At 44.7% G+C, this 8,026-nt stretch overlaps 1 long non-coding RNA gene across 1 annotated transcript; it reads right to left on the minus strand.

Moving 5' to 3' along the window:
- Positions 1 to 890: 890 nt before the first annotated feature.
- LOC311432775 lies at positions 891 to 4,729 on the minus strand. Its single transcript, XR_014690320.1, has 3 exons — positions 4,623 to 4,729; positions 2,285 to 2,439; positions 891 to 1,984 (listed from the first exon to the last, which is right to left on the minus strand). It is a non-coding gene; the product is annotated as an uncharacterized lncRNA (long non-coding RNA).
- Between the last annotated feature and the right edge of the window lie 3,297 nt (positions 4,730 to 8,026).

Genomic DNA, 8,026 nt, shown 5'->3' on the forward strand with positions numbered 1-8,026 from the left:
GCTCAGTGCCTCGCACATCCCTCCTTAACCTGGATTCCACCCTGCAGGGATTGAGGGTTTGTGGAAATGGCCAAGAGGTTAAAAGCAAGATGTAAACAAAGCTCTTCCATGTATTTTAATAGTGGCCAAAAGGTATTCAGGGGGTTGGGATTCCTGTCTGCCCTTACAGCCCTCATCCCAGAGGAGGCTGGGGGCTTTTTGTTGTTTATTTTTCTAATGGAAGATAGGTTACAGGGAGTGTGGGCACTCTCTCAAATATGCGGTGTCTGTTTAGCACTGCACAGAGAAAAGTGGTCCCAGCTCAGGTACTTATGAGCATATGATGGTGCTCTTTGGGTAATACATATATTAGTGGTGGCTGGCATCAAGTATTCTCCACACAGGCAAAATTAAGTTTACTTATTGAATGATCTAATTTTTTGTTGTTGTTTTGTTTTGTTTGTTTTTACATCTTTCTGAAATCTCATTTCTTAAGAAAAGTTGATAGAAAATGAGATCAGAAATAAAACTCCTGCATCATCTGGATCCTTACCACTTTGTGCTTGGGTGGATCTTCAATAAAACAGAAGGTCTGCTTTGGATTTGCTCTAGGATGGTTTTAATGTTCCCTCACAGGTATTCAGTGGCCCTTAAGTCAGCCTATTCTTTGTCACTTCCTATCATTTGCTTGTCTTTATTATTACTATTAACATTGGAACTGGGGCTTCTGCAAACAGTGGCTAGATTCAAAACCTTAGCCCCAGGGAAGTAACTGGGACTTGGTCAGTGGAGCCCAGGAACTCCTGGACCATAAAAACAGGATTTTGCTATTTCACAGTGACTACCAAATGCAACTTCAGCCTGGACTTTTGTGTCACAAAAGCCATCCTGGAAGCCAAATCCCGTTTAACTGAATAAGGTGATAATGTATTGGTACATTCTCCATCTTAAACGCTGCCACAAGCTGGTCCCTCTGCAAAGTGATGCCTCCCAGTTTCTGTTCCTATAAACCTTTCAGGCTGTTTAAGGGTGCTAGTTTATTGGAAGGGGGTCAGGAAAATCCATGGATCACATCGAAACGTGGAAGACACAGTTGTTCCCAGGTCTTCCCTGCGCTGCCGTTAATCAGCCGCACCCAGAGGGAGGATGCACTTCTCCTTTAATGGGGGCAAGGAGCAGGAGGAAGGCAATCAACCCTCATCAGCCAGACCCTCAATCACTGCACTTCACACAGCTGGGGGTATGCAACCTCATCTTCATTTGAAAATTTTAGTACCTTTTCTCTTAGCCACCTCCATTTTATGCTTTTTCTTTTTCCCCCCCCCCTCATAAATTTTTATGATTTTTTTTGAGGAGAATTTATGGGCAAAATGGCAGAGAACGCGTGAAATGTAGAACAGCTAAAAGGCTATCATGGTGGTAAATGAGGCTAAATGGTGATATACCACCAGCTGTTTAGAGTTCAGTGATTGAGCCTAACTGACAAGAAATAATTACCTCCTCTCTGAGAGGTGAAATGGGTTCTCACACTGTGAATGCTGCTGATGAGGGGGCTGTCCGGGGGGAAGGCAGGATCATTTCCAGCAGGTTTTTTTTTTTTTTTTAATGCTTAAAGCCCTAACAAGCATCTTGTGCTGAGGCTTTTCTTGTTCATGGTGATGTCCTTCAGTGACTCAGCACATCTCCAGCCTGGTCCCGGGGAGTTCAAACCCTGGTCTTGTAGGGGTGAGCTCAGAGCCAGCGTATTTCTGGCTTTATCGATTAAAACTGGTGAGTGTCTCTCAGCCCCTTTTATTTCAAAGCATGAACCCTCATCTTTCTTGCTGCAAAGAGGTGCTTTAGGATCTGAGATCTTCTTTTCTGATCAGTTGTGAGGAACAAATACCAGTTTTGTGTGTTTGTGGGCTGGAGATGGTGAATAACATGCCTTGGATATGGAGGGAAAGGACTTGCAGTGTTCCTATGCAAAACCTCCATCCTTGCAGACAACTCAGAAACCAGATACCTTTAAAAAATATATATATAAAAAAATAAAAATAAAGATTAAAAAAAATCTAACCCTACATGTTCTGAGCATACAATAAACCTGAAATGTGACACAAAAATAAGCAGGATGGGGGCTTGAATGCTGTTACACCTCTAGCAGGGAACTGCTGCAAACACTCCTGTCCTCCGTTACCCATGGAGAAGAGCAGCTGAGACCTCCTGCTCCTGCCTCCAGGCTCTCTAAGCCCATCTCTATACTGAAGTGAAGTGAAACTGAAGTAGAAAATAGAGCAGAAAAGCAAAATAGGATGACACTAACAGCACGTTATTTGTTCCAAAGTGCAACCCAACAGCCAGCAACTGGCAGGTTCCAGGGCTTCAGCACAGGGCACATCCACACAGAACCTGGTCACATCCTCAGAGCAGCCACAAATCTCTGGGCTTCACTAGAAAGGATCTGCTCGTTTTTATTTGCTGGGAAAAGGAAGAGTTAAGGAAGAGCTGGGAGCTGTCACACACTCACTTTTACCTGTCCTCCGCCTCAGTAAAGTGGGGTAATTTGGGCAGAGAAATACTTGTTTTATCCAAAGAGCACACCCCCAAAATACCCCCAAAAGAACAAAAACAAACAAACAAACAAAAAACTCCCCTCCCCCCCAAAAAAAACACACACAAAAAAACCACCAACCTTCCCCCCCAATCAAAAAAAAACACCCAACCTCACAAAAGCAAGCAAAAAACAAAACAAAACAAAACAAAAAACACACACACACACACACAAAAGAAGGACTTCTGTCCTTCTATCCATCCCCAGTGCCATGTGAGCACACGGTCAGGTTTGGACCATGATGCACCCAAAAGACAGAGCTGAGGGGAACCACAGGCTCCAGTTGTTGCTGTGCTCCTGAGCATCCTTACACCCCCCCTCGAGGAGCCAACATGGACCCCAGCCTTCCACAGGCTCCTTTCCATGGGGCCAAAGCCTTGGAAGCGAGGATTTTGAAATGTCAACAATCTGAAAGCAAATGAAAAAAAAAAAATAACATCCCAACACACCAATATTCAGATCTCACGGGTTTTCCAAAGCATGAAGCTGCCAACAAGAGGCACAGCAGCCTGACCCAGTGGGCTCCCTGTGAAGGTGGTGTTTCGTTAGGAGATTTAGGTTTGGCTTTCTGAGCAAAGACGTGAAGTTACCCATGACATAAAAAAAAAAAAAAAAAAAAAAAAAAAAAAAAAAAAAAAAAAACATGAAAGCCAAACTTCACAGAAGTCTTAATTTTTTTGTAGACTACATTATGTTGGTGAGTGTATCTTAAAGGATGACATGCTTGCGTGAGAGGCAGAGCTCATAAATGCTGCCAGCTCTCTGAAAGATACTCAGAAAGGTGATTTTTTGGCCCTGGCTGCAAGGACTCATGCTGGGCATGATGGTACAAGGGCTTTTCTCCTTCCTGAACCTCATAAAGTTAAATAATTAAGTCTAGTGTACGTCCTTCAGCCACACCTTTGCCCATCCCCAGGCCAGCCACTAATGATGCAATTCCCACCGCCATGGGGAGAAATTCTGCCCCGGGGACAGCCCCGACCCACCCTTGCTGAGCCTTCTGCCCCCTTTGTGCACCAGACCAAAAGACACCAGGAGCAGGGCGAGGACAGGGGATGGAGAGGCTGCCAGCCAGGCACAGCCCTGCCAGAGGCTTTAGGCTGCTGCTGTTTATACCAAGCAGCCCAGAATATTCTCTGGGAACTGGTTTTAACATGCAGCTTTGGAAAGGGCACAATAAAATCCTTAGGTCGGGCTGCCTGAGCCAGAGGTGTAGCTGGGCTTGAAATCCATTACAGGAACCAATTGCAAGGGCGTTGCGTGTGTGTATATAGATGTATATACATATATAAATATATATATATATATTTTTCAGCCTGGCATAGGCAACCCAGCAAAAAGCCTTTAGATAGAAGCGTAAGGAACATGCAAGGAAGCAAACAGAGCTGAGACAAGACCTCCGTGCAGCCAGGTCTCTGCAGTGGGGTGGCCCCGCAGGGCCAAATGAAGCTCCCTGTGGGGACCAGGGCAGCTCGGGCCCTTCACAGGGTGCTTCAGCTCTCCCCATCCTGCTGCATGGCCACCAGGTCGCCCTCTCTGTCCCCATCCTTGTTTTCTGAAGACGGAGGGAGTGTGAACCCAGTCCTGTTATAAACAAAGCCCGCCTCCCCTCCTCTTTTTACATTATCTCAAGTTTTTATCAGTGTCAAGCATCAGCCCTGACATTTCAGCAGAGGAAAAGGAAGGACTCCAACTGTTTTCAGTGGTGGCACAGGTGGAGCCGGGCTGGATGAGCCCTGAGAGGCACCGGTTGAGGGGAGGAGAAACATCTCCCCTTAACTCAGCCTGCTGGAGGTGCAGAGGTGGGAGAAAACCCATCACCCGCCTCCCAGCCCTCCTCCAAGTGGGAAGCAAAGCAGCAGACACAGACAACAAACCCCAGATAATAACCCCAGACCCCAACAAGCCCACTGAGACCACTTTTTCCTCCTGTTTGTCAGAACTGAAGACTCCAAGGCCCTGCTTCTGTGCTGTCTGCAGGCGATATGTCGGCAGGTGGTGCTCAGGGGCCGGGCAAGCGGCCCCACAGCCCGTGCGGTGCCGGCCTAACCTGGAAAAAGTTCTCTGGTGTCAGTGGAAAGGGGCACGGAGCCCGCAGCGTGGGCTCCAGTAGGCTGGCTGCTGTTTAAATTAGCTTCATTACGCACTTAATTAAAGGAAGAGATTCGAGCGCTATTTAGCAGTGTTTTAGGGGGTATTAATTTCAAGGCTAAGGGCACCTGGAGATTAAATGAATTAACTCACAGCTGAATCAGGTTAATTGTCATTTTCTTTACCCGGAGTGAAGCTGAAAGGGGAAGTTTTTGATTCAATAATTGTATGCATATTAAAGAAAAGCAGATTCCTAACATGAAAGACGCCCATCCAGATAAGCAGAGCACGGGTTGGGGCTGAGTTTTGGGGCTCCAGTCCCAGGTTTTGCACCAGAGAGGGTGGTAGAAAGGCCCAGCTGATGGAGTTGAGCCCCCCCAGCTCTCCCCATGGCATTTTAATGGTATTGGGGTGTCTGTTTTGGCAGTGCTTGAACCTGCCTGGGTACTGCCACACCAGGGGCTGGGTGTCTGTCCATCTCATGCCTCTGCTTCTACACCCATAGGGTGGGCTTGTCAGACAATCTGTCCAGTCACATTAGTGTAAGTTAACTCTGCTTTAAATAAACAAGTAAATAGCTATAGAGATAGCTGTACACCTGGTGGATTTCCTGTGGGGATATTATTTATTGCCGAGTGCTTATTTTTGCACTACTGGTGTGGCTGACTCCTGCTAGAGTGTATGAAAACCTTCATCTTCCAGAGCTCACAACACGCAGCATCCCTTCCGACCTCCTGTCACCATCACATCATCCTAATCCTGAGCGAGAGCACCAAGAAACTTATAACCTCTCCCTTCCTATGTGTAAGTCCTGCTGCCCAAAGAGTTCCCTCAAACCCTGTTGGAAATACCTCCCCTGTTACAACCAGCATGGTGTTAGCTTTTTGCATGGTCGTGTCACATTCCTGACTGTTACACGGGGGTGGCTAAGGCAGGAAGGACTCCTTTCTCCTCTTTTGCCTCCAGTAATTAATATGAGTAACTGTTTTTACTCATTAAGTGCACAAAGAACACTTCTTGCTATTCATTTTGATACCAATTCTATTCTTTCAGTCAAGGTCACCTCTTTGCTCCTGATCAATATTTTGGTCATCTTTATTGCTGATGGCAACTCTCATCTTGTCACCCAGCACAGGGCACACCTCAATTTCTTTCAGGGGTATTAAAATAGACCCATGAAAGGATCAATGCTTGAGGAAAACCATTTGCCTCCTCCTCCCATTGTCACCGTGAGCCCCGATCAACCAGCCTGCAGCTCTCGCACTTGTTTCCATCGTCTCTGGCTTAGGTAGCATACACTAATGAGACATCATTGGAAATACTTCTTAGATCAATTGTTCTGTCTAAAAATAAAATAAAATTGCTTACAGTATCAAAGAACTATTCTGCATTAACCTGACCCAATCAATCGGGTACTATATATCTCATTTTCTCTTTGGCTCTTAATCTTTGATCATTCTTTTATCTAAAACTTGTTTTATTTTCTTGTGCAATACTGGGATCGAGACCTCTGTGATAGCTCAGGCCCCTTTCTCCACATTGAAAACTTGAGCTTCTGCCTTTGCAGTTGGCCAGTCAGATGCTAATGCAGCCAATTTGATGGATGTGTTTAAATTCCTCCTTCCTGGACGTGCCATCTCACTTGCTGTTTCCCTCCTGCTCTTGCATAGAGAACAGAAATGCTTCATGTTTTCACTGCCTTAAAGAACAGACTTCATTTCCATGGTGGATGCAGTCACTTCCAGCCCATACCCCTATTATCATTAACCATTTTTCTTGTTCATTCAGCATCAGCATCCTACTGAAAACCATAGCAAGGCACTTTTTAAGCTATGCCCTAGTTACTTTGAAGCCATATGCCTCCTCTCTGCAGAACAAGTGAAATTATTCTTGCACAGCTTCACCTTTATCAGGAAGTTTCGAGAATCTTTAGCTTTTTTCCTACACAAAACAAAGGCACAAAACCTGATTTGTGGCAACTGTCCTTTAGATTTTCACAAACTCCATAAAGACTGGGTTCTTTGCTGCTCAGTTCTTGCCATTTTATTTCTGGGAGTGCAATCTGCAGCTTACCTTAGTGTCTGGTTTTAATTTTGCAAGTGTGCCTGAAAAGGGTGAAAAACATATTTTCAACATTCGATTAATATCACAAAATTGGCTAAAATGCAGACACATCCCAGAAAGGTATAACCCATAGTTTCAACACCTTGACAAGGCTTCAGGATGTGTTCAGGCAACGCATGAGGATATCATCATCCCAAAGAGTAGAAGGGGTTGTTTGCAGACTCTTTTTTTGGTTTTGTCCCCCCAGATCTGTTTTGAGCTTGCATGGGCCCACTGGAGCTAGGGGGCCATGTACTGGTACTGGATTATGACTTGATCCATGTGGAATCCCCTGCCCAGCAAGCAGGGGACCTTCACCAGCCCTTCCTCTGGCACCCAGCCTCCCTGTTCCCACATTTTAAAATCTCCTCTCAGAGCAGGGAAAATGAAGCCCTGCAGAGCATTGCAGCAGGCTTGCAGGAGCATATTGCTCTCTGCTCATTTCTCCAGGCTGTTTGAGTCGTTTCTTTTCCTGTATTCCATGGTTGCTTTCATTCCCAATAAATCTAGTGGGACTTTTTTTAAGGAACAGGTCACCAAGCCTACTTTCCTTAGGAAAACTTTCTTTCAGTCAACTGTGAATATTTTTTTAAAATATGAAACATCATCGGATTGCACTTCCTTCAAAAGAGGACCAGAGTGACCTACCATCCTGTAGATAGACTAAACTGGGCTGGCTGGTTTCCAGGTGACTGCTTCATACTTCTCCGTAGCTCCCAGCATCGCAGAATGTAAATGTTCCACTGTGCTACTTCTCATTTGTCTCCCGATGCCAACTTCAACTGTGTAAAATTTACCAGGAAATAAATACAGGACCAAGCTCAAGGATTTTTTTATTTTTGCCTCCTGGTCTTCTAGATTTCAGGTTCTTCTTAATATTATTTCTGCAAATGCTGAAAGCTGGAAGCTAACTTGAAAAAAACAAACAGTTTAATCTGAAATTCTCATGCAATCACATGGTTCACAGAGTCAGAAATGTACAAATGCCTTTAAGTATTTGGATACTCAAAACAAACAACAAAGAGATTTAGTTAAAATACTCTGAAAAGTCCAAATATTATGCCATTGTTATCTGAGAAGTTCTGTCATCAAGATGATATTCTAGCAGCTTGAGACAGATGAGATTTCTAAAGGGGATTTCTAATTTGTATTTGTTTTTAATTTGGGGTTTGGATCACAGCAACAGCAGCAATTTGTTTTGTTGTGTATTTATGGCTGCACATGTTTAAAATGGTAAATCTGCACTGACCTATTAGACCA

The sequence above is a fragment of the Aythya ferina genome (assembly GCF_964211825.1).
Source record: "Aythya ferina genome assembly, chromosome: 2".
NCBI lineage: Eukaryota > Metazoa > Chordata > Aves > Anseriformes > Anatidae > Aythya > Aythya ferina.